The 25,825-nt window shown below is 39.5% G+C and overlaps 1 pseudogene; it reads left to right on the top strand.

Moving 5' to 3' along the window:
- Nucleotides 1–946: 946 nt before the first annotated feature.
- On the top strand, nucleotides 947–2,083 carry LOC133261174 (heterogeneous nuclear ribonucleoprotein A1-like 3; annotated as a pseudogene).
- Nucleotides 2,084–25,825: the final 23,742 nt, after the last annotated feature.

Here is a 25,825-nt window from a genome sequence, read left to right as displayed (position 1 = left end):
CTCTTACACTGTTGGTGGGAATGCAAACTAGTACAGCCACTATGGAGAACAGTGTGGAGATTCCTTAAAAAACTGGAAATAGAACTGCCTTATGATCTAGCAATCCCACTGCTGGGCATACACACTGAGGAAACCAGAAGGGAAAGAGACACGTGTACCCCAATGTTCATTGCAGCACTGTTTATAATAGCCAGGACATGGAAGCAACCTAGACGTCTATCAGCAGATGAATGGATAAGAAAGCAGTGGTACATATACACAATGGAGTATTACTCAGCCGTTAAAAAGAATACATTTGAATCAGTTCTAATGAGGTGGATGAAACTGGAGCCTATTATACAGAGTGAAGTAAGCCAGAAGGAAAAACATAAATACAGTATACTAATGCATATATATGGAATTTAGAAAGATGGTAACAATAACCTGGTGTACGAGACAGCAAAAGAGACACTGATGTACAGAACAGTCTTATGGACTCTGTGGGAGAGGGAGAGGGTGGGAAGATTTGGGAGAATGGCATTGAAACATGTAAAATATCATGTAAGAAACGAGTTGCCACTCCAGGTTCGATGCACAATATTGGATGCTTGGGGCTAGTGCACTGGGACGACCCAGAGGGATGGTATGGGGAGGGAGGAGGGAGGAGGGTTCAGGATGGGGAACACATGTATATCTGTGGCAGATTCATTTTGATATTTGGCCAAACTAATACAATTATGTAAAGTTTAAAAATAAAATAAAATAAAAAGAAATAAAAAATGATAAAAGGACTTGGAGACTGATATAAGAAAAATAAGAAAGATCAATTTCAGAAGGAAAGAGAATACAAATGGCAATGGTAAAATGCAAAAAAAAAAAAAAAAAAAAGACTGTCATTCAGAAAATACTACACTATTAATGGCCACAACTGTGAAGTGAGAAAAGCCCTAAGCTGAGCCCTGAAGAATTGATGCTTTTGAACTGTGGTGTTGGAGAAGACTCTTGGGAGTCCCTTGGACTGCAAGGAGATCCAACCAGTCCATCCTAAAGGAGATCGGTCCTGGGTGTTCATTGTAAGGACTGATGTCGAAGCTGAAACTCCAATACTTTGGCCACCTGATGCAAAGAGTTGAGTCATTGGAAAAGACCCTGATACTGGGAGGGATTAGGGGCAGGAGGAGAAGGGGATGACAGAGGATGAGATGGCTGGATGGCATCGCCGACTCAATGGGCATGAGTTTGTGTGAACTCCAGGAGTTGGTGATGGACAGGGAGGCCTGGCGTGCTGCGATTCATGGGGTCGCAAAGAGTCAGACACGACTGAGTGACTGAACTGAACTGAACTGAAGCAAGAGATGGCTAGTGCTTCATCCAGCCAGAGAGGTCGAAGTAGTTCTGGAAACTTTGGTGGTGGTCATGGAGGTGGTTTTGGTGGGAATGACAGCCTTGGTTGTGGAGGAAACTTCAGTGGTCAAGATGGCTTTGGTGGCAGCCATGGTGGTGGTGGATATGGTGGCAGTGGAGATGGTTATGATGGATTTGGTAATGATGGAAGCAATTTTGGAGGTGGCAGAAGCTACAAATATTTTGGCAATTACAGCAATCAATCTTCCAATTTTGGACCCATGAAAGGAGGAAACTTTGGAGAAGTTCTGGCCCCTATGGTGGTGGAGGCCAATACTTTGCCAAAGCACAAAACCAAGGTGGCTATGGTGGTTCCAGCAGCAGCAGTAGCTATGGCAGTGGCCGAAAGTTTTAATTACTGCTAGGAAACAAAGCTTAGCAGGAGAGAAGGGTCAGTGAAGTGACAGGGAAGCTACAGGTTAAAACAGATTTGCGAACTCCACCAACAGTGGTAGCAGGGCCTAGCTGCTACAAAGAAGACATGTTTTAGACAGTACTCATGTGTTTGGGCAAAAAACTCAAGGCCTGTACTTGTGACTAATTGTATAACAGGTTATTTTAGTTTCTGTTCTGTGGAAAGTGTAAAGCATTCCAACAAAGGGTTTTAATGTAGATTTTTTTTTTTTTTTACACTCATGCTGTTGATTGCTAAATGTAATAGTCTGATCATGATGCTGGATAAATGTCTTTTTTTTTTTTTTTTAATGTGCTGTGTAGTCTCCTCTGAAGCCATTTTGGTTAGAACGTTAGAATTCCTTCAGGAATGATGCCAAGTTCCATTTGAAATTTATCTACAGCTGGGTTTGGTGGAGAAGCTGTTGTCTTCAGAACCTTGGTGTAGTTGAACTGACAGTTACTGTGTTGTGACCTGGAGTTCACCATTAAAAGGGTTGCCCATACAAAGTCATGGAGTTTTTTTTTTTTGGTTATTAATGATTGTTGGCACATCCTATCAAATATATCTAAATTGAATTATGGTACCAGATAAAGTTATAGATGGGAATCAAGCTTGGGTATCATCCTTTATAATGTGTAATCAATAAAAGATTTAATACCCTCTTTAAAAAATTGTTGGAAGGAAATGCATCAAACTTTGATCAGGGGCTAAGCATTTATCTTAAGAAAATAATCAGCTGGATACAGGGGGCTATATTTAAGAATGTTCATTTTTATTTATAATGAAAAAGTAGAAGCAAATTAAATATTTATTAATAAGAGAAGTCCAAGATACTACAATAAATCTAAAATCTATACATATACACATTTTATTGTATGTTAATAATGTGAATAATAAATATAGATATATACAAAAGGAAACTTCCAAAGAATTATAGAACATGATCTAAGATTTATGTATTTATATATGTATATGTGTGAGTATGTACATGTGTGTTGTTGTGGGAAGTATTTATATATTATTGTAAGAGCATAAGCTTGAATCACAAACAGTAGCAATGTACCAATGAGCAAGTTTTCTATCCCTTCTGTTCCTCAGTTTCTTTATTCCTAAAATAAGGATAATAACAATAATAATACCTTCTTTAAAGGATTATTATGATGATTAAATAAATTAATATATATAAAGAACATAAGTGCCTAGCATTCTTTTATGCTAATAATTACTGTTATTATGCAACAAAAAGGTGAGGAAAAAATGCATGCTAAAATATTTTCAACATTCAGTCTCCAGGCTATTTGTTTTGAGTGATTTGTATGCATTTTATTTTGTGTTACGAGCATTTTATAAAAGCCTTGGGTTAACTACTGTTCAAGGGAAAAATGGAGCGGTCTATAGGGCCACTTAATAAAAATGAGTTCTAAAGTAGGAATACAGATGCTCGTTTGTGAAGTCCCACCTCTAACTCATTCCATGAGTGTAATCTTGGCCTGACCATAGGACAGATCTCTCAGAGTCTGAGCTTTCCCATCCACTGGAAGTGAGTAACCATGCTCTTCTAACTATCTTATAGTATTCCTGGAAGATATAAGACAATGAATATGAAAGTTCACTGTGAGCTATAAAATCCAGTAACATGCAAGGATTTCTTAATAAAGGAATTTCTTCAGTGACTCCATTTCTCATTTCTCTGCCTGCAAATTGCAGATCTCCTCAATGCAGGGGTCATGCTTACTGATTAGGTAATTACTGTAGAGTTTGCAGCTTTTAAAAAAGCAAAGGACTGTTTGGGATACATCATAGTTTTGCAAATCAGCAGCTTTGGATTATTGAGGGAAAGTCCATGTTATTTTGGGTTATCCATTTACTTCTCTGTGTCTCTTTCCTGTTGCCTACCTTTGCTTATTTTATTACTTATTAGTAGCTGGTTGTGAGGTAAAAAGGAAACTATAGAGGAATGAAGCACAAGCCGTAACACAATGCAACTGTTTTAGTGAAAATAGCATCGGTGAGAGAAGATGCTGGAACTTGCTGTGTTTTTATGAAGGAGAACCAGTTAATCTGTGACTTTTATTGCTCCTTGATATAATGCCTTGGCAAAGTGATGCAGCCTTCCACCCATTCAGAGATGTGGTGTTGCTGCTGAAGGCTCAAGAAACTCCCTAGTGTTAAGAATGGGGCCTCCAATTTCAGGTTTGGTTATAATTCTCATGGCTATGCTCTGAGTTGAAAACATCTTCTCCCAGAAAAGTGAAAATACCCTCAGTCCCTGGTGACACCTTTATTATATATCACACCTGTGATCTTATAAACCTGGTTAGAGTTGCATAGCCACCTTTCCACGACAGAAGGCTCTTCCGATATCTGACTCAAGGAAAATATGGATTTCTATCCTTGAAGGATAGGAAAGAACTCCAGGGACTTGTATCCCCTCAGGACATTCTCTCTCTTCTACATCTCCTTCATCAACTCCATTCTCTTTGGCTGATTGTCCTTGTGCCCCGTGGCAACAAGAGTCACCAGAATTTTTTTGTTTTATTTTATTATTTTTTTGAATGTATTTATTTTAATTGGAGGCTAATTGCTTACAATATTGTAGTGTTTTTTTTTTTTTACCATACATTGACATGAATCTGCCACAGGTGTACATGTGTTCCCCATCCTGAGACCCACCCCCCCCCCCCGCCTCACTTCCCTCCCCATACCATCCTTCTGGGTCATCCCAGTGCACCAGCCCTGAGCACCCTGTCTCATGCATCGAACCTGGACTGGCAATCTGTTTCACATATGATAACATACCACAATTTTTAAAAATAGTTTAAGCCTTATAACCCGAGGAGAGGATTCTTGCCTCTCTGAAAAAGTAATTCTTTTTTGGAGGGGCCTTTGTTGGTCAGTATGGTTGTTGACCTTCAAAGAACCATGACTTTAAGATATGTCCTATCTTCTCCATGATTTTACTAATGCATGTGTAACAAAGGTGTGTGATACATACGTAAATAGATACATATAAATGATTAAAGAGCAAAAATTTAGTTAGACAACAGGAGGAGAGAGGTTAGGTTCACTTTCTGCCCATGAGGGGCTGGGAAAATTTTTGAGTGAGACACAGAATTCTGTCTCTTCCAATTTTCTTGACTAATGGCACTAAATACGGAAACATATTGAAGTGTTATCTGAAGATTATCAATACTTGTTTCATCTGTGTATTTTAAAATTTAAATTAGCCATTTTATAAAAATTCTTCCAAAGCTCAAGATCAATAATTCTTAAATAATTCTGATGTTGAATGTATAAAATTATCATTTAAATAAACTCATACAGAAAAGCACCTGAACCACGTGAGTGCAGCTAATACTTAAATTTCTGTGCTCACAGAATACAGTGTGAATGACACCTGGAGCTGTACAACATGACAGCCTTGCATGTGTGGGGGAGGTGGATGTATTTGCAGATATGGTAAAACTGCAAGTTGCCTACCCAATGTCCATTTCGTCTTTCTTCCCTACTAATAACATGCTGGTTTTCCTTCTGGGTTATAGAATGCCCAGCTAAAAAGAAACATTTTCCTGGTAGCTTGATGTCAGTGGGATATTAACAAAAGTTACTGGTAGAGTATCTAGGAAAACTCCTTTGGTCTCCGTCCCTACTTCTTTCCTGGATATGAATATGATAGCTGGGACTCCAGCAGCCAATCTGAATGCGTAAAAGACATGGGAGTGATGGTGGACAAGAAAGATAGGAAGTACTTGGGTCCTGAAGACCATGGAATGAAGTGATTGTACCTGCCCTAAACTGTCCAACCTCTACACCATTTTTAAAAAGTGAAATCTTCTTTTTTTAATGTAAGGCCATAGATGGTTTGGATTTTCTCATTTATGTACCCAGTTAAAGAGTGACCCTTATAGAACATGTGTTGGGCAGGAGGTTTGGATGGAAAACCAGCACAGTTCAGGAAGGTCCTCAAAAGGCTAAATTCTTTGATATTTCTGGAATAGTTATGTGACAAGCCTGCCAGACATGAATGATATCCTAGGTTTCTCAAGAGTCAGGCATAGAGGGAAGGCAGAAATAGAAGTTGGGTATTCTGGCCACCGCTTTCTCTATGAGCTCCACACTCAGGTATAAAAGCAAGTTGACACTGTGAAATCAGAAAAATGATTTCTGGTGCTTCCCAGCCTTAGTACTGGTCCAAGAACTACAGGGCATGTGTTATGGGACAGTAAGAATAAAAAAGTATGTTCTTAGAGCCAGGTACATGGGGTTCAAAGTTTCATTCTTCCATCCACTAACTGTATGGCTTTGGACAGTTATTAACCTCTCTGAGACATTTTCCATGTCTGAACATGGAGATAATAAAAACTTTCACTGGGTTTCTAAATGGACAAAACGTCTAGATTTTATGAACATCTGAGGTGAGACTTTGGACTGCTGTGAGGACAGTAAGTGAGCCAGGAGCAAGGAGAACCAGTTATTGAGCACACAGAGTCCAAAGAGCAAGTCAGAGAGAAGTTAAAAGCCCAATGTTCTGGGACCACTTTTGTGTGTTAAACTATAAACACATAAACTCAATACAATGGAAAACCCAGACCATCAGACTCCAGGCTCTAGTCATATCACAAATTAGAGCACTCTTCTCCCATAGAGAGAAAGCAGTGAGAGATAGGGAAAAAAAATAAGCTATTTTCTCACCCTTCTGACAATTCTGAGAGGTCAAAAGTTCTTATTTTATGGGATGAAGCAGAAAAGCAAGAAAAGCTAGATAGTTGTTTGCCCTACATCTGGCTTTCAGGGTTGGAATGAGGATTAGGTTATATAATCAGTATAGTTTCTAAAAATCCATGCATTTTTATAACACAAAAATCTTGAAAAGCAATTTGACTGTAGCAAAAATAGAGGACTGCATCATTGTTTTATGGGCTGTGTTGTCACTTGGCTCCACTTCATCCAGGAACAATCCACCATCCTTTCTCATAGCCTACTTTTATCTCGAAAGCTGAACGAGGGCAAAGGAAGAGAAAAGCAGGGGAAGTGAGAAGAATGGAAAGGCTGCAGGCTGGCTTCTTCAAGTTCACCTCTTATTCTCCTGTGTGGATGCTCATGGTTGGGAAGAAAATAAAAAGCAGTGAAGGCCATTGATTCACCTTAATCTTAAATCTTATATCAGAAAAGCTTTCAGAGGGAAAAAAGAAAGACTTAAATGAAATCTCTTGCCAAAAAGAGTTGCACTGAAACTTGAAAATACAACTTTTGGCTAGTAGTATATTTGGGGTTATAGCAAGAGTCCTGAGATACAAATGCATTAATTTTATCTTCCAGTGTCTCATGTTCATGTAAATGGCTCAGGGCATTTATTTTCAAATTCTCATGGAAGAAAGTCACATTCCAAAATACACACAAATTATAGTATGAAACTGTTTTTTATTTTTTTTTTATTTATTTTTTTTCTAATTTTATTTTATTTTTAAACTTTACATAATTGTATTAGTTTTGCCAAATATCAGAATGAATCCGCCAAAGGTATACATGTGTTCCCCATCCTGAACCCTCCTCCCTCCTCCCTCCCCATACCATCCCTCTGGGTCGTCCCAGTGCACTAGCCCCAAGCATCCAGTATCGTGCATCGAACCTGGACTGGCAACTCGTTTCATACATGATATTTTACATGTTTCAATGCCATTCTCCCACATCTTCCCACCCTCTCCCTCTCCCACAGAGTCCATAAGACTGTTCTATACTTCAGTGTCTCTTTTGCTGTCTCGTAAAGGGAGATGACCAAGCATTCCAGTTTCAACATGGAAATGAGATAAAAAATATTTGGAGAATAAAGTACATTCCTGAATAATTAAATTAGATCTTAAAAATACTTGAGACTAAAAGAAATCCAAAATCCAAGCTGATCTCAAGAATTTATCAACATAGAATGATATAGGGAGCTTCAGTTGGAAACATTAAAAACTAATAGGATTTGAAATGTAAATCCCTGGGATTTTTCTGCAACTGCTTGATTTGTTAGCTTTTAGTGGGAACAAAAAGTACAGCTTCTAATTTATTTTACATTCCTAAAACATTTGTTTGTGGCCTATCATAGACCAAGCACATGGTGAGTAGTGAGGACACCATATCTCTTTGTTATGTTTATTGTAGCCACAGAGGGAATAATATTAAGCAAGATTCTGAAGAGGCAAAAGCATAAAGAAGCCAGATTTTTAACATCAGCCTCACATGTAGCCCCGTAGGGAGGGTGCCTACCCAGAAGACATAGGAAGTGGCTATCAGAACAATAGCAAAGGCAACAACAGCAACCAGTGGGGTGGGGGAAGTACTGTGTATCCAAGAGCCCTAGACAACAGGCCTGGAACACTTATAACTTCTAGAGTTGATTTCAGCTTCAAATTAATTTTAATTCTTGCATAGGACAAGTACAAACCTGTACAAATACAATTTGAATAAGCACATACAAGTACAAACTTGGAAGGAGAAATAATTATTTTTGATGTGATATGTAAATACAAAGGAACATTATTCAGGCTTAAAGAAGAAGGAAATCCGGCCATTTTCAATAAGGGATGAACCATAGAGAACATTATGACAAATGAAATAAGCTAGTCAAAGAAAGACAAATAAGGCAAAATTCCACTTATTGTATGGGACATTTAAAATAGTCAAACTTATAGAAGCAGAGAATAGAATGACGGTTGCCAGGGACTGTGGTGGGGTGTGTAGAAATGAGGAATCATTCAATGAGTTTTAGACATTCAGTTATGGCATCACTGACTCAATGGACATGAGTTTGAGTAAACTCCAGGAGTTGGTAATAGACAGGGAGGCCTGGACTGCTGAAGTCCATGGGGTCGCAAAGAGTCACACATGACTGAGCGACTGAACTGAACTGAACTATGCAAGATGAATAAGTTATAGAGAACTGCTGTGCAACCTAATATCTGTTGTTAACAATGTGGTATTGTGCATTTTATGTTCAGTTCATTTCACTTTATTTCAGTCACTCAGTTGTGTCCAACACTTTGCAACCCTATGAATCACAGCACACCAGTCCTCCCTGTCCATCATCAAATCCCGGAGTTCACTCAAACTCATGTCCATCGAGAGGTGATGCCATCCAGCCATATCATCCTCTGTCATCCCCTTCTCTTCCTGCCCCCAATCGTCACAGCATCAGGGTCATTTCCAATGAGTCAACTCTTCGCATGAGGTGGCCAAAGTATTGCAGTTTCAGCTTCAGCATCACTCCTTCCAAAGAATACCCAGGACTGACCTCCTTTAGGATGGACTGGTTGGACCTCCTTGCAGTCGAAGGGACTCTCAAGAGTCTTCTCCAACACCACAGTTCAAAAGCATCAATTCTTCGGTGCTCGGCTTTCTTCACAGTCCAACTCTCACATCCATACATGACCACTTGAAAAATCATAGCCTTGACTAGACAGACCTTTGTTGGCAAAGTAATATCTCTGCTTTTCAATATACTATCTAGGTTGGTCATAACTTTCCTTTCAAAGAATAAGCATATTTTAATTTCATGGCTACAATCACCATCTGCAGTGATTTTGGAGCCCAAAAAAACAAAGTCAGCCACTGTTTCCACTGTTTCCCCATCTATTTCCCATGAACTGATGGGACCAGATGCCATGATTTTAGTTTTCTGAATGTTGAGCTTTAAGCCAACTTTTTCACTCTCCGCTTTCACTTTCATCAAGAGGCTTTTAGTTCCTCTTCACTTTCTGCCATAGGGTGGTGTCATCTGCTGATTATTTCTCCCAGCAATCTTGATTCTAGCTTGTGCTTTACCAGCCCAGTGTTTCTCATGATGTACTCTGCATAGAAGTTAAATAAGCAGGGTGACAATATACAGCCTTGACGTACTCCTTTTCCTATTTGAAACCAGTCTGTTGTTCCATGTCCAGTTCTAACTGTTGCTTCCTGACCTGCATATAGGTTTCTCAAGAGGAAGGTCAGATGGTCTGGTATTCCCGTCTCTTGAAGAATTGTCCACAGTTTGTTGTGATCCACACAGTCAAAGGCTTTGGCATAGTCAATAATGCAGAAATAGATGTTTTTCTGCAACTCTCTTGCTTTTTCAATGACCCAGCAGATGTTGGCAATTCTATCTCTGGTTCCTCTGCCTTTTCTAAAACCAGCTTGAACATCAGAAAGTTCACAGTTCACGTATTGCTGAAGCCTGGCTCGGAGAATTTTGAGCATTACTTTCCTAGCATGTAAGATGAGTGCAATTGTGCAGTAGTTTGAGCATTCTTTGGCATTGCCTTTCTTTGGGATTGGAGTGAAAACTGACTTTTTTGAGTCCTGTGGCCACTGCTGAGTTTTCCCACTTTGCTGGCATATTGAGTGCAGCACTTTCACAGCATCATTTTCCAGGATTTGGGATAGCTCAACAGGAATTCCATCACCTCCACTAGCTTTGTTCGTAGTGATACTTTCTAAGGCCCACTTGACTTCACATTCAAGGATGTCAGGCTCTAGGTGAGTGACCACACCATCGTGATTATCTGGGTCATGAAGATCTTTTTTGTACAGTTCTTCTGTGTATTCTTGCCACCTCTTCTTAATATCTTCTGCTTCTGTTAGGTCCATACCATTTCTGTCCTTTTACAAGCCCATTTTTGCATGAAATTTCCCTTGCTATCTCTAATTTTCTTGAAGAGATCTCTCGTCTTTCCCATTCCATTGTTTTCCTCTATTTCTTTGCATTGATCCCTGAGGAAGGCTTTCTTATCTCTCCTTGCTATTCTTTGGAACTCTGCATTCAGATGCTTATATCTTTCCTTTTCTCCTTTGCTTTTCACTTCCCTTCTTTTCACAGCTATTTGTAAGGCCTCATCAGACAGCCTTTTTGCTTTTTTGCATTTCTTTTCCATGGGGATGGTCCTGATTCCTGTCTCCTGACAATGCCGTGAACCTCCATCATAATTCATCAGGTATTATATCAGATCTAGGGCCTTAAATCTATTTCTCACTTCCACTGTATAATCATAAGAGATTCGATTTAGGTCATACCTGAATGGTCTAGTGGTTTTCCCCACTTTCTTCAATTTAAGCCTGAATTAGGCAATAAGGAGTTCATGATCTGAGCCACAGTCAGCTCCTGGTCTTGTTTTTGCTGACTGTATAGAGCTTCTCCATCTTTGGCTGCAAAGAATATAATCACTCTAATTTCGGTGTTGACCATCTGGTGATGTCCATGTGTAGAGTCTTCTTTTGTGTTGTTGGAAGAGAGTGTTTGTTATGACCAGTGTGTTCTCTTGACAAAACTCTATTAGCCTTTGCCCTGCTTCATTCCGTACTCCAAGGTCAAATTTGCCTTTTACTCCAGGTGTTTCTTGACTTCTTACTTTTGCCTTCCAGTGCCCTATAATAAAAAGGACATCTTTTTTTGAGTGTTATTTCTAAAAGGTCTTGTTGGTCTTCATAGAACTGTTCAACTTCAGCTTCTTCAGCATTACTGGTTGGGGCATAGTCTTGGATTACTGTGATATTGAATGGTTTGCCTTGGAAATGAACAGAGTTCATTCTGTCGTTTTTGAGATTGCATCCAAGTACTGCATTTCAGACTCTTTTGTTGACCATGATGGCTACTCCATTTCTTCTAAGGGATTCCTGCCCACAGTAGTAGATATAATGGTCATCTGATTTAAATTCACCCATTCCAGTCCGTTTTAGTTTTCTGATTCCTAGAATGTTGACGTTCACTCTTGCCATCTCCTGTTTGACCACTTCCAATTTGTTTTGATTCATGGACATAACATTCCAGGTTCCTATGCAATATTACTCTTTACAGCAACGGACCTTGCTTCTATCACCATCCACATCCACAACTGGGTATTGTTTTTGCTTTGGCTCCATCCCTTCATTCTTTCTGTTGCTATTTCTCCACTGATCTCCAGTAGCATATTGGGCACCTACTGACCCGGGGGTTCCCCTTTCAGTATCCTATCATTTTGCCTTTTCATACTGTTCATAGGGTTCTCAAGGCAAGAATACTGAAGTGGTTTGCCATTCCCTTCTCCAGTGGGCCACATTCTGTTAGACCTCTGCATCATGACGCCCGCCCCCCCCCCCGCCCCCGTCTTGGGTGGCCCCACACAGCATAGTTTCATCGAGTTAGACAAGGCTGTGGTCCGTGCGATCAGATTGGCTAGTTTTCTGTGATTATGGTTTTAGTGTGTCTGCCCTCTGATGCCCTCTCTCAACACCTACCATCTTGCTTGGGTTTCTCTTACCTTGGACTAGAACCCACATGCAGGAAGGCCAAGAGGAACTAATCCACATCCAAGGTCAGGAGGGGCTGCCATGAGGAGATACCCCTCGTTCAAGGTAAGGAGCAGCAGCTGCGCTTTGCTGGATCAGCTGTGAAGAGATATCCCATGTCCAAGTTAAGAGAAACCCAAATAAGATGGTAGGTGTTGCGAGAGGGCATTTTATGTTACAGGAAAAATATCATCTTAAGTATTCTTAACATATAAACATACATACACAAGAACACAAAGAAAATTTTAGAGATGATGGACTTGTAGGTTGGTTGTGGTGATGGTATAATAGGTATATGCATTTGCCCAAACACATAAAGATGTATATATCAAATGTGTGCAAATGAATTACTTTTGACCTGGAAAAAGGATGATTTACAAATTGTGAAGTTGTTGGAGCATTGAAAGCTGCACTCACCTGTTCTAATGCTCTTAAACCTGGTGAATAGGAAGATCTGTCAAAGCTTTCAGGCTGTTCCTGCCTCTGTAGATTTCTGTATTCCTACTTCTCTTTTTCACTGTATACTTGCCTCTGTGGATTTCCCTTTGTGGTGTCCTTCTGTCATATATTCTCTTTCCCTAAGTAGTATCACTTTATATATAGATAGATACATGCATATAGATATAGATAGAGTACATATACATGCGTTTTCTGTATACAGAATTAAAAATATATTCTGTATTACTAGAATAGCATAGTTTCTTACATATCATATATTTTATAGCTCTTAAGTCATTTTATTGACTATGCCAAAGCCTTTGACTGTGTGGATCACAACAAACTGTGGAAAAGTTTTAAAGAGATGGGAATACCAGACCACCTGACCTTCCTCTTGAGAAACCTATATGCAGGTCAGGAAACAACAGTTAGAACTGGACATGGAACAGCAAACTGGTTCCAAATAGGAAAAGGAGTACATCAAGGCTGTATATTGTCACCCTGCTTATTTAACTTCTATGCAGAGTACATCATGAGAAACGCTGGGCTGGAAGGAGCACAAGCTGGAATCAAGATTACTGGGAAAAATATCAATAACCTCAGATATGCAGATGACACCACCCTTATGGCAGAAAGTAAAGAACTAAAGAGCCTCTTGATGAAAGTGAAAGAGGAGAGTGAAAAAGTTGGCTTAAAGCTCAACATTCAGAAAACAAAGATCATGGCATCCAGTCCCATCAGTTCATGGGAAATAGATGGGGAAATGGTGGAAACAGTGGCTGACTTTGTTTTTCTGGGCTCCAAAATCACTGCAGATGGTGATCAGAGCCATGAAATTAAAAGATGCTTTTTCCTTGGAAGGAAAGTTATGACCAACCTAGACAGCATATTCAAAAGCAGAGACATTACTTTGTCAATATATGTCCATCTAATCAAGGCTATGGTTTTTCCAGTGGTCATGTATGGATGTGAGAGTTGGACTGTGAAGAAAGCTGAGCACCGAAGAATTGATGCTTTTGAACTGTGGTGTTGGAGAAGACTCTTGAGAGTCCCTTGGACTGCAAGGAGATCCAACTAGTCCATCCTAAAGGAGATCAGTCTTGGATGCTCATTGGTAGGGCTGATGTTGAAGCTGAAACTGCAATACTTTGGCCACCTGATTCGAACAGCTGACTCATTTGAAAAGACCCTGATGCTGGGAAAGATTGAGGGCAGGAGGAGAAGGGGATGACAGCAGATGAGATGGTTGGATGGCATCACCGACTCAATGGATATGGGTTTGGGTGGACTCCGGGAGTTAGTGGTGGACAGGGAGGCCTGGCATGCTGTGGTTCATGGGGTCGCAAAGAGTAGGACATGGCTGACTGAACTGAGTCATTTAAAAATTTTTAAAGATGAATGAAATTGTTTAAGTTTCTACTTAATTAAAACAATGAACAACAGCAACAAAGAAACAGAATTGTTACCTGTCTAGCATCTAGTTCATTGCATGTGTGCAAGCACTTGCACATATATGCATGATTGTGGTGGTGGGTAAAGATTAAAGGTAGCACAAAGACTTCGAATAGAAGACATATTCTTCATTTCTGTTTAAGAAGAGTGAAATAGGTTATGCCTCAGTCATCCACTGTAGCTCTAAGTAAAGAATAGAAAAATGAAAAAAGATTATAATACTGCAGACTGAAGTATCTTATTTATTCATTATATTAACTCTTTCTTACTAAGAGTTGGTTCTAATGTTTTAGTTTATTTTTCTCCAGAAAGAGAAATAAATATTTCTGTCACCTTCATAAGCTACCTAGAAGTTAACAGATTTTCTGAAATTTTTTATTAATTAATTCCAAAGCAATCTTGAGAAATAACAATCCTGGGAAGTATCACACATCCTGATTTTGAACTGTATTATAAAGCTATAGTAATTAAAGCAGTATGGTATTGGCCTAAAAACACACATAGATAAATGGAACAGAATAGAGAGTCCTGAAATAAATCTGTGGTCAATTAATTTACAACAAATGAGCCAAGAATATAGAATGAAAAAAGACAGTCTTTTCAATAAATAGTGTTCAAAAAACTGGACAGCCATATTCAAAAGAATGAAACTATATCACTATCTTGTACCATGCACAAAAATGAACTCAACATGAATGAAAATCTTGAATGTAAAAACTGAAACCATACAACCACTGAAAGAAAACATGGGTGGTAAGGTCCTTGATATAGGCTTTGCAGATGATTTCTTGAACCTGACACCAAAAGAAAAAGCAACAAAAGCAAAACTAAACAGCTGGGACTACATCAAACTAAAAAGCTTCTGTACAGCAAAGGCAACTATTAACAGAACAGCCTACTGAATGGGAAAAAATATTTGCAAATTGTATATCTGATAGGGAGTTAATATCCAAAATATATAGAGAACTCATACAACTCACTAGCAAAAAAAAAAAAAAAAAAAAAAATCCGATTAAAATTGGGCAGAGAATCTAAACAGACATCTCTCCAAAAGAAGATATACAGATGGCCACAAAGCATGTGAAAACATGCTCAATGTCATTGATAATCAGAGAAAGGCAAATTAAAACACTAAAAGTGCTCAACATCACCAATCATTAGGGAAAAATGCAAATCAAAATAATGAAATATCACTTCACACCTGTTAGAAAGGCTGTTATCAAAAAGACAAGAAATAATAAGTGTTGGCAAGGATGTAGAGAAAAATGAACACTTGTACATTGTTACTAGGAATGTAATTTAGTGCAGTCACTATGGAAAACAGTATGGAAATTCTTTAAAATATTAAAAATAGAACATATATGATACACAATTCCATTTCTGGGTAATTTTTCAAAGAAAACCAGAACACTAATTTGAAAAGATATATGCATTACAGTATTAATACAATAGTCAAGACATGGAAATAACTTAAGTGTTCATTAATGGATGAATGGATAAAGAAGATGTGATATACATATATATATATATATATATATATATATATATACACACACATATACATGAATATTACATAGCCATAAAAAAGAATTAAAATTTTCCATTTGTGACAACCTGAATGGACCTTGAAGGCATTATGCTAAGTGAAATAAGTCAGAGAAAGACAAATACAATATGACCTCTCTTGTATAAAGAATTTGAAAGACAAAAACAGCTTATAAACAAACAAGCCAAGTTCATAGATATAGAAAACAGACTGGTAGTTGAAGGAAGTTGAAGTGGGACAAAGGCATAAAACTTTTTTAAAAATTTTAAATAATTAGAATAAAAATTTTAAAATAAAATAATAAAATTATTGAGAGGGTAACAGGCAGGAAGGCCAGGGGTCTCCAAATGGAGGAAATAGTGTCTGCAAGTGTCAGACATATTTATCTCTCTTAAGCGGCAGGAGGAAACAAACTAGCGATATTTTTTCCTTCTCTATACAAATTTAAAAAGAGGTTTCTCTTAAAATACAGCGTTGCCATAATGACACCTGGTTTCACCTGAAGTTAACTATTCTCAAACCTAGAGATAACCAGTGCATTTTTCTTATGGAAATGTTTGTCTTAAGCTATGCTAATGTGCTATGCATTTACCCCAAACTCTGTCTTCAAGTCGGTTCCGCCTCTTGGCTCAGAACCTACCTGACAAACTAGTATGTTATACTCAGATATTGTTCCTCTAATCTACATAAATGAAACTATTTGTATGATGGCCTACCCTTCTTCAAGATTCAAGTTAATCATTTTATGGCCCAGGATGAACCATTTGGTGCCAAGATTATCCCAAAATGCATCTTATGGGTGAGAGGCCTGGTGCCATTCTGAGTTTTAAGACATTCCTTTCTTTCATTAACAGACTGCTAGTGACTAAATAACATCCAGCTGAACACTAGCAGGGGGGTACTCTCTTTGCCGCCTTCTGATGCCTATGTCAGAAGCTTTCTCTATCTCCTTTACACTTTAATAAAACTTTATTACACAAAAGCTCTGACCATCAAGCCTCATCTCTGGCCCCGGATTGAATTCTTCTCCTCCGGGGGCCAAGAATCCCAGCGTCTTTGTGTGATTCAACAACAACCTTTCATTATATTATGGATTTTAGAATATATGACTGGGTTCATTTGCTCTGTCTTTCAATTTTAAAAATAAACATAAGACTGACTGGAAGAGTGTGAACAGGAAGGGTCTTTCTTTCCAGTTATTGGAAATACTTATTATAAAGCCTTGTGAAACATAATCTAAATTATACTTCAATCAGATTTCAATGTTTTCTTTCTGAGGAGAGCATCTGGAGAATAATTTGGCTTTATTTACTACAATAAGATGGCTTTTGTGAATTATTTAAAATTACATTTCATAAGTGTTGAAAAGGATAACAAAGTTATCAGCACCTGAAGTTGCTTGTGGTCATCAAGTGAGGGCAATTCATTCTTAAAGGAACCATCCATATCAACTATCAAGATGAGACTATATCTGAATGATATAAATAAATCTTTTCTGGTCTATTTTGGCAAAACCTTCAATAGCTATTTATATAACTGGCTGTCAAAATCCTGTTTTTGGTTGCAAACAGATTGAACCAGATCAGAGGCAGGATAGGAGTCTACATCCCCACATAGATAGCATGTCACTTCCCTATCTCAAAATTCTCAAGGCTTTCCCATTGCTTATGCATAGTGATCAGACTTCTTACCTGTATGATCTGGGCTCCAACCAGCTTCTCTCTCATTTCTCATCTTCTCAAGCTTGTTTTCAACCAGCTTCAAATGTGCCATGCTCTCTTTCTCTCATCCCCCAGTCTTTGATCTAGTTTTTCTTCTTGATGTAATCTCCCTTTATCCCTTCTCTCATCTTGTGCCTGTAGTCTGGCTTAATCGCGTGTCAGTTTAAATGTCACTTCCTTCAGGATGTTTTCTGTCATACCCAAAGTTCATGTCAGTTTTTCCCTAAATTCTCCAACACCCAAAACACCCATTTCCCCTCCACAGCACTTTCACAGACTTGTGATTGCCATCTCCTTGCCTGCACGTCCTGATGAATGAGAAGCACTGTGATTGTGAAAGAAGTGGATAGGTGGAGTGTTAAGGAAGGCTAAGTAGAGAGGTTTGATCCAAAATACAGTGTATTGGGTAGATACGTCAGTGGTACTAGCTAAGGGCTGCAGGTAACTGTCACTGAGACAAGCAATGCCCACAGGCAGGGGTCTGGCTTTGTGTTTCAAGTACCTCATATGGGAATTAGCATTCAGAACACAGACTCTGATCCTTGGGAAGGTTGCCTAATGTAAGGGAGAAGTCTAGCCCTAGGGAAATCTGTCTGGGTCAAGATATTAAACTAAGATAGGGATCCAATTACCAGAATTGGTGTTTAATACACATGTTGGGCATTCAGAACAAAGTGTGAACACAGCTATGAGGCCTGAAACACAAGGTCAGAATGGAGCTAGAGCAAGACCAGTGATACAGAACTTAGGAATCCTATACTTCTTGAAATTGATGAAAATATTTGGCTCTAGAGCCTGGGGAAAGCTATACCTGAAGATGAAAGTGAAAGGATACCATAATCAGAATAATTTGAGGACAAGGACCAAGGAATTCATTATCCCTGTTAGGGAATTCAATCACCAGGAAAGCCAAACTGACTTGAAGCCAGGCTGCACCTTCACACAGACTATCCCCTGGGCAATCCACTTCAGTGCTGACAAGGGAAGCAAGGCGAGAACAGACTCCCGTCTGCAATGTGCACTATATTTATTATTTCCTCTAAGATTGTCTTATTCTAGAAAAAATTTTCAGAAAACTTTTCGTCCTTTTCATGCCTGTCTGATGGTGTGCTTGCCAAATGACATTTGTAAGGTACATTCTATGTCTGATTTGGTCTGAGTCATCACACTTTTAGGAGAGACATTCCATGGTCAAAGAATTTCAGAGAAGAATTTGTTCATGATATTTCACTAGATGCCATCCTGATATTTACCATTTGGTCAAGCCTCCAATAAAAAGCTCTCTGGATAAGCCAGAAAGGAATCATTTTAACTGAGATCAGCCAGAAAAGATCTTAGTCTTTAGACAAAATAAGGCCAAGCAACCAAAAATAGTGTCAAATATATAACAGACATAAGGAATTCATCATGATAACCTTATGGAGAGTTTCGTCCAGAAATCAATACTTCCTAACTTTGTATTTAAGCCCTGGAATTGGATCTAACTCAAACTTCACAAATTTTTCCTTCATGTTGAGATATATATATATATATATATATATATATATGTATTTTAACATAAAGATAAAGGAAGGGGACTTAATAGTAGTGAGACAATGCATTCTCAGAAACTGGGAGTGTTGAAGAATTACTTGATTTAAGAATTCCAAAAGCATTTTCCAGCCGTGTTGGCAACAGGTTTGTTTTTTTTTTTTAAAGCAAGCAGGAAAAGGCTATATAGCGAAAGGGGTCAGTAGTTTGTTTGTTTTGCTTGCAAACACCCTTCATTATTCTGCTGAGGTCTGTAGAAATATCTCCCTATTGCAATAAGCCCTGAACTTTCTTAGAGTAGGGACTGCATTTCACTCACCTCCTTATCTCTTGTGTGACACCGAGAACAGGTATTCAATAAATATTTGTTGAACAATGGAATGAATGAATGAACAAATCAGTTTGCACATGATAATTCCCCAAGAAGCACTGACAGGAAGATATTCCCTTTCCTACATGAGGAGGAAAGGATAAATTGGCCTAGCTGACATGCTAAAAGCAGAACCACTCAGAAACAGGTCCAGCAAGAGGAACACTGGTTCAAGCAGCTTAGAGAGAAATTAATTAGCTATGAGGGAACTGTTCTCTGTGACAGCTCCCCAAACACCTTCACTCTTCTCTTTACAGTTGCCCTGAATACTCTGCACTTACCATAGCCTTTTCTCATTTGAGACTTAGAAGTATCAGGCCTTTCAGTTCAGTTCAGTTCAGTCTCTAGTTGTGTCCGACTCTTTGCGACCCCATAAATCGCAGCAGCCAGGCCTCCCTGTCCATCACCAACTCCCGGAGTTCACTCAGACTCATGTCCATTGAGTTAGTGATGCCATCCAGCCATCTCATCCTCTGTCGTACCCTTCTCCTCCTGCCCCCAATCCCTCCCAGCATCAGAGTCTTTTCCAATGAGTCAACTCTTGGCATGAGGTGGCCAAAGTACTGGAGTTTCAGCTTTAGCATCATTCCTTCCAAAGAAATCCCAGGGCTGATCTCCTTCAGAATGGACTGGTTGGATCTCCTTGCAGTCCAAGGGACACTCAAGAGTCTTCTCCAACACCACAGTTCAAAAACATCAATTCTTCGGCGCTCAGCCTTCTTCACAGTCCAACTCTCACATCCATACATGGCCACTGGAAAAACCATAGCCTTGACTAGATGGATCTTTGCTGGCAAAGTAATGTCTCGGCTTTTGAGTATGCTATCTAGGTTGGACATAACTTTCCTTCCAAGGAGTAAGCGTCTTTTAATTTCATGGCTGCAGTCACCATCTGCAGTGATTTTGGAGTCCCCAAAAATAAAGTCTGGCACTGTTTCCCCTCTTTCCCCATCTATTTCCCATGAAGTGATGGGACCAGATGCCATGATCTTCGTTTTCTGAATGTTGAACTTTAAGCCAACTTTTTCACTCTCCACTTTCACTTTCATCAAGAGGCTTTTTAGTTCCTCTTCACTTTCTGCCATAAGGGTGGTATCATCTGCATATTTGAGGTTATTGATATTTTTCCTGGCAGGCCTTTAGAGAGTGTGAAATGAGAACAGAAACAAAAGGCACTCCTTGAGATCAAGCCTGTACCTACAGGTAGCCTGCTGCTTTACTTAAACTTGTCTTGTCTAATGCTCAAGTGATCATAAAATAACGGGTATTAGTGCTCTTACCACTAGGCGATAGAGGAAACTGAAGTGTAGACACGGTAGGTAACTTGTCTACAGTTGCACAGCTAACCAATGGGGTTTCTGGTTCCAGAGTCCTCATCTTTAGTCCCCACTGAGAAATATGGATGTTTTCACAATTTTGCCTCATCTTAGAACCATCACCTCATCACTTTTTTGCCAGAAGGGAAAAAATATTTTCTGAACAGACAGCACTTTAGGAAACTCATTTCAGTTGTTTCACTGAACCCTCCTGCTATTCTGAAGGCATGTAAGGTCAAGTGCGTGGGGCAGAGTTAGGGCAAATGGGAAATCAGAGGTGATCTGGAAGCATTTTCAAGCCTTGTAGAGCTGAATTAACAGATGTGTCAATGGGCGGGAAAGCTGAACTTGGAAAGGCAGGGTGCTTGCCAGCTTTCACCTTCCTGTCTTTTCACGGTCACAGCCCTCCTTGCAGCCAGGCATTTCTAGCTCCAGTGGCCTCCACTGTCACAGGGTCTTCATCTGCCTGACCATAATGAGCAATTTGCTCTGATCTATGAATAGAAATAGGAATTTAATTCACTTTAGTAGCATTTCAAGAAGGGAGATGCTTAAATAAGCTGTTTGGTGTCCTCTACATTACTACTGAAGGTTAATCACTCCCCAATAAGCATACTTGAGCTCCAAACTATGTTCTTGAGAAAATAGATTAATTAAACCACACGTGGCAATTACTTGTAGTTTAGTGGGCTTCTAGCTGTAGCAACATTACCAAGTAATATTTTTTTCTAAGTTAACCAGCTCTTAAATTTCTGTTTTCAAGTGAATGTGGTATTTATTAGTTTCTGCTAATTTTGTTTCCTATTGAAAATGGAAAGAGGGTGTCATCTGACTGAAATCTGAAATTGATGTTATGTAGTATAACTTATTCTCCCAATAAAACTCTTGCTTCAGAAGTTAGTTTCCACTTAAGTTCTAAATATATAAATATTTCTGATATTTTAGAAATGTGGCTCTAGTACATCCATGTAGATGGAATGTTTCACAGTCACTTAAAATCCTGTATTTATTGACATGAGATAATGTTGATAATATAATGTGAGTGGGAAAATAGAGTTTATGTAGAGAATGAGCATTATTTTCAAAATATAATTCTGTATGTTCACAGGCATATACATAGGGAAAGCAACTAGAAATATGCTGGATATCTCTGGATGATGGGTTTTAGACAGTTTTAAATTTTTAAACTTTTCTGTATTTTCTATTTTTTTGTGATAGATATATATTATTTTCATGTTTTGTTTATTAATAGTGTGTAGAATATAAGCAGGTCAGGAAGCAACAAGTTAGAACTGGACATGGAACAACAGACTGTTTCCAAATAGGAAAAGGAGTACATCAAGGCTGTATATTGTCACCCTGCTTATTTAACTTATATGCAGAACACATCATGAAAAATGCTGGGCTGGGAGAAACATAAGCTGATTGCTGGGAGAAATATCAATAGCCTCAGATATGCAGATGACACCACGTTTATGGCAGAAAGTAAAGAAGAACTAAAAAGACTCTCGATGAAGGTGAAAGAGGAGAGTGAAAAAGTAGTCTTAAAGCTCAACATTCAGAAAACTAAGATCATGGCATCTGGTCCCATCACTTCTTGGCAAATATATGGGGAAACAGTGGCTGACTTTATTTTTCTGGGCTCCAAGACCCCTGCAGATGGTGACTGCAGCCATGAAATTAAAAGACACTTACTCCTTGGAAGGAAAGTTATGAGCAACCTAGACAGCGTATTAAAAAGCAGAGATATCACTTTGTCAACAAAGGTCCGTCTAGTCAAGACTATGGTTTTTCCAGTGGTCATATAGGGATGTGAGAGTAGGACTGTGAAGAAAGCTGAGCACTGAAGAATTGATGCTTTTGAACTGTCATGTGGGAGAAGACTCTTGACAGTCCCTTGGACTGCAAGGAGATCCAACCAGTCCATCCTAAAGGAGATCAGTCCTGAGTGTTCATTGGAAGGATTGATGTTGAACCTGAAACTCCAATACTTTGGCCACCTCATGCGATGAGTTGACTCATTTGAAAAGACCCTGATGCTGGGAGGGATTGCGGGCAGGAGGAGAAGGGAACGACAGAGGATGAGATGGCTGGATGGCATCACCGACTCGATGGACATGAGTTTGGGTAAACTCCGGGAGTTGGTGATGAACAGGGAGGCCTGGTGTGCTGCAATTCATGGGGTCATGAAGAGTCAGACATGACTGAGTGGCTGCACTGAACTGAACTGAGATTATAAGTGTCTTATTTTAAACTGAAACTCTACAGATAGAATTGATATACCCTTTAAATATCTAACCATTTCAGTCCCTCACCAGAGAATAACATTGTTACTAATTTTGATGAATAGCAGAGTAAATCAAAAGTGACACTATGGACACTTTGGGCCTTGCACGGTATTCTTGTAGCATCTTTGTCCTCTATCCACTAAAGGCCCTTAACATCCACCTCTCAGTTATGATCACCAAAATGTCTCAGCGGACAAAATTCCCCTCTTTTTGAGAACACGGATGTATAGCCTCCAAGTCCTTTTTTCTTAGTATTGGTGCACATACATACTCATATAGAAATATATCGTTAAAATATAAACTATCTTATTCTGAACATATGTATCAGTTCAGTTAGTTCAGTCACTCAGTCGTGTCCAACTCTTTGAAATCACATGAATCACAGCATGCCAGGCCTCCCTGTCCATCACCAACTCCTGGAGTTCACCCAAACTCTGGAAGTTCACTGATGTGCATCGAGTCGGTGATGTCATCCAGCCATCTCATCCTCTGTTGTCCCCTTCTCCTGCTGCCCCTAAATCCCTCCCAGCATCAGGGTCTTTTCCAATGAGTCAACTCTTTGCGTGAGGTGGCCCAAGTACTGGAGTTTCAGCCTCAGCATCAGTCCTTCCAATGAACACCCAGGACTAGTCTCCTATAGGATGGGCTGTTTGGATCTCGTTGAAGTCCAAGTGACTCACAGAGTCTTATCTAGCACCACAGCTCAAAAGCATCAATTCTTCAGTGCTAGCTTTCTTCACAGTACAACTCTCACATCCATACATGACCACTGGAAAAGCCATAGCCTTGACAAGACAGACTTTGGTGGCAAAGTAATATCTCTGCTTTTTAATAAGCTATCTAGGTTGGTCATAACTTTCCTTCAAAGGAGTAAGCATCTTTTAATTTCATGGCTGCAGTCGCCATCTGCAGTGATCTTGGAGCCCCCAAAAATAAAGTCAGCCACTGTTTCCAATGTTTCCCCATCTATTTCCCATGAAGCGATGGGACCAGATGCCATGATCATAGTTTTCTCAATGTTGAGCTTTAAGCCAACTTTTTCACTCTCCTCTTTCACTTTCATCAGAGGCTTTTGAGTTCCTCTTCACTTTCTGCCATAAGGGTGGTGTCATCTGCATATCTGAGGTTATTGATATTTCTCCCGGCAATCTTGATTCCAGCTTGTGCTTCTTCCAGTCCAGCATTTCTCATGATGTACTCTGCATATAAGTTAAATAAGCAGGGTGACAATATACAGCCTTGACGTACTCCTTTTCCTATTTGGAACCAGTCTGTTGTTCCATGTCCAGTTCTAACTGTTGCTTCCTGACCAGCATACAGATTTCTCAAGAGGCAGGTCAGGTGGTCTGGTATTCCCATCTCTTTCAGAATTTTCCACAGTTTATTGTGATCCACACAGTCAAAGGCTTTGGCATAGTCAATAAAGCAGAAATAAATGTTTTTATGGAATTCTCTTGCTTTTTCCATGATCCAGCAGATGTTGGCAGTTTGATCTCTGGTTCCTCTGCCTTTTCTAAAACCAGCTTAAACATCAGAAAGTTCACAGTTCACATATTGCTGAAGCCTGGCTTGGAGAATTTTGAGCATTACTTTACCAGCAAGTGAGAGGAGTGCAATTGTGCAGTAGTTTGAGCATTCTTTGGCATTGCCTTTCTTTGGGATTGGAATGAAAACTGACCTTTTCCAGTCCTGTGGCCACTGCTGAGTTCTCCAAATTTGCTGGCATATTGAGTTCTGCACTTTCACAGCATCATCTTTGAGGATTTGGGATAGTTCAACTGGAATTCCATCACCTCCACTAGCTTTGTTCGTAGTGATGCTTTCTAAGGCCCACTTGACTTCACATTCCAGGATGTCTGGCTCTAGGTGAGTGATCACACCATCGTGATTATCTTGGTCATGAAGATCTTTTTTGTACAGTTCTTCTGTGTATTCTTGCCACCTCTTCTTAATATCTTCTGCTTCTGTTAGGTCCATACCATTTCTGTCCTTTATTGAGCCCATCTTTGCATGAAATGTTCCCTTCAGTTCAGTTCAGTTCAGTCCCTCAGTTGTGTTCGACTCTTTGTGACCCCATGAATCGCAGCATGCCAGGCCTCCCTGTCCATCACCATCTCCTGGAGTTCACTCAAACTCACGTCCATTGAGTCAGTGATGCCATCCAGCCATCTCATCCTCTGTCGTCCCCTTCTCCTCCTGCCCCCAATCCCTCCCAGCATCAGAGTCTTTTCCAATGAGTCAACTCTTTGCATGAGGTTTAGCATCATTCCTTCCAAAGAAATCCCAGGGCTGATCTCCTTCAGAATGGACTGGTTAGATCTCCTTGTACTCCAAGGGACTCTCAAGAGTCTTCTCCAACACCACAGTTCAAAAGCATCAGTTCTTTGGTGCTCAGCTTTCTTCACAGTCCAACTCTCACATCCATACATGACCACTTGTAAAACCATAGCCTTGACTAGACAGACCTTTGTTGGCAAAGTAATGTCTCTGCTTTCCAATATGCTATCCAGGTTGGTCATAACTTTTCTTCCAAGGAGTATGCGTCTTGGTGTCTCTAATTCTTGTAGAGATCTCTAGTCTTACCCATTCTATTGTTGTCCTCTATTTCTTTGCATTGATGTCTGAGGAAGGCTTTATTATCTCTCTTTGCTATTCTTTGGAACTCTGCATTCAAATGGGAACATATGTGTAACTTACTTTAAACACATTCAATGTTATGCCTTAGTGGCCTTATAAATTAATCTATTGATATACAGATTTCATGTAGTACATTAATAATCATGATCATGCAATCATAATCAAGCCAAAGACTTTTAAGAAACCACCAGCCTACATAAATATAGTGTGGAAGGTGATGACTCTGGGGCATGTTCAACCCTGTAATGAAAGGAAAGCCACTGTGGCTGAGAACTGAATTAAAAGGAAAGAATGAACTCATAGGACATCTCATCTAGGCAATATGTGGGAGATAAAAAGGTATGACCCTTGAATTCCAGGGACAGCAGTTTGCCAGTCCTGAGAATGAAGCTGGTCAAAGGCTTCCCTTACAGTGTTTCCTCACCAGTTACCATAACCCAGCACCAGTCAGTTCTGGGTCCAC

Source organism: Bos javanicus, chromosome 15 (genome assembly GCF_032452875.1).
Source record: "Bos javanicus breed banteng chromosome 15, ARS-OSU_banteng_1.0, whole genome shotgun sequence".
Taxonomy (NCBI): domain Eukaryota; kingdom Metazoa; phylum Chordata; class Mammalia; order Artiodactyla; family Bovidae; genus Bos; species Bos javanicus.
The sequence above is the reverse complement of the archived record's forward strand: the minus strand, read 5'-3'. Positions and strand labels throughout refer to the sequence as shown.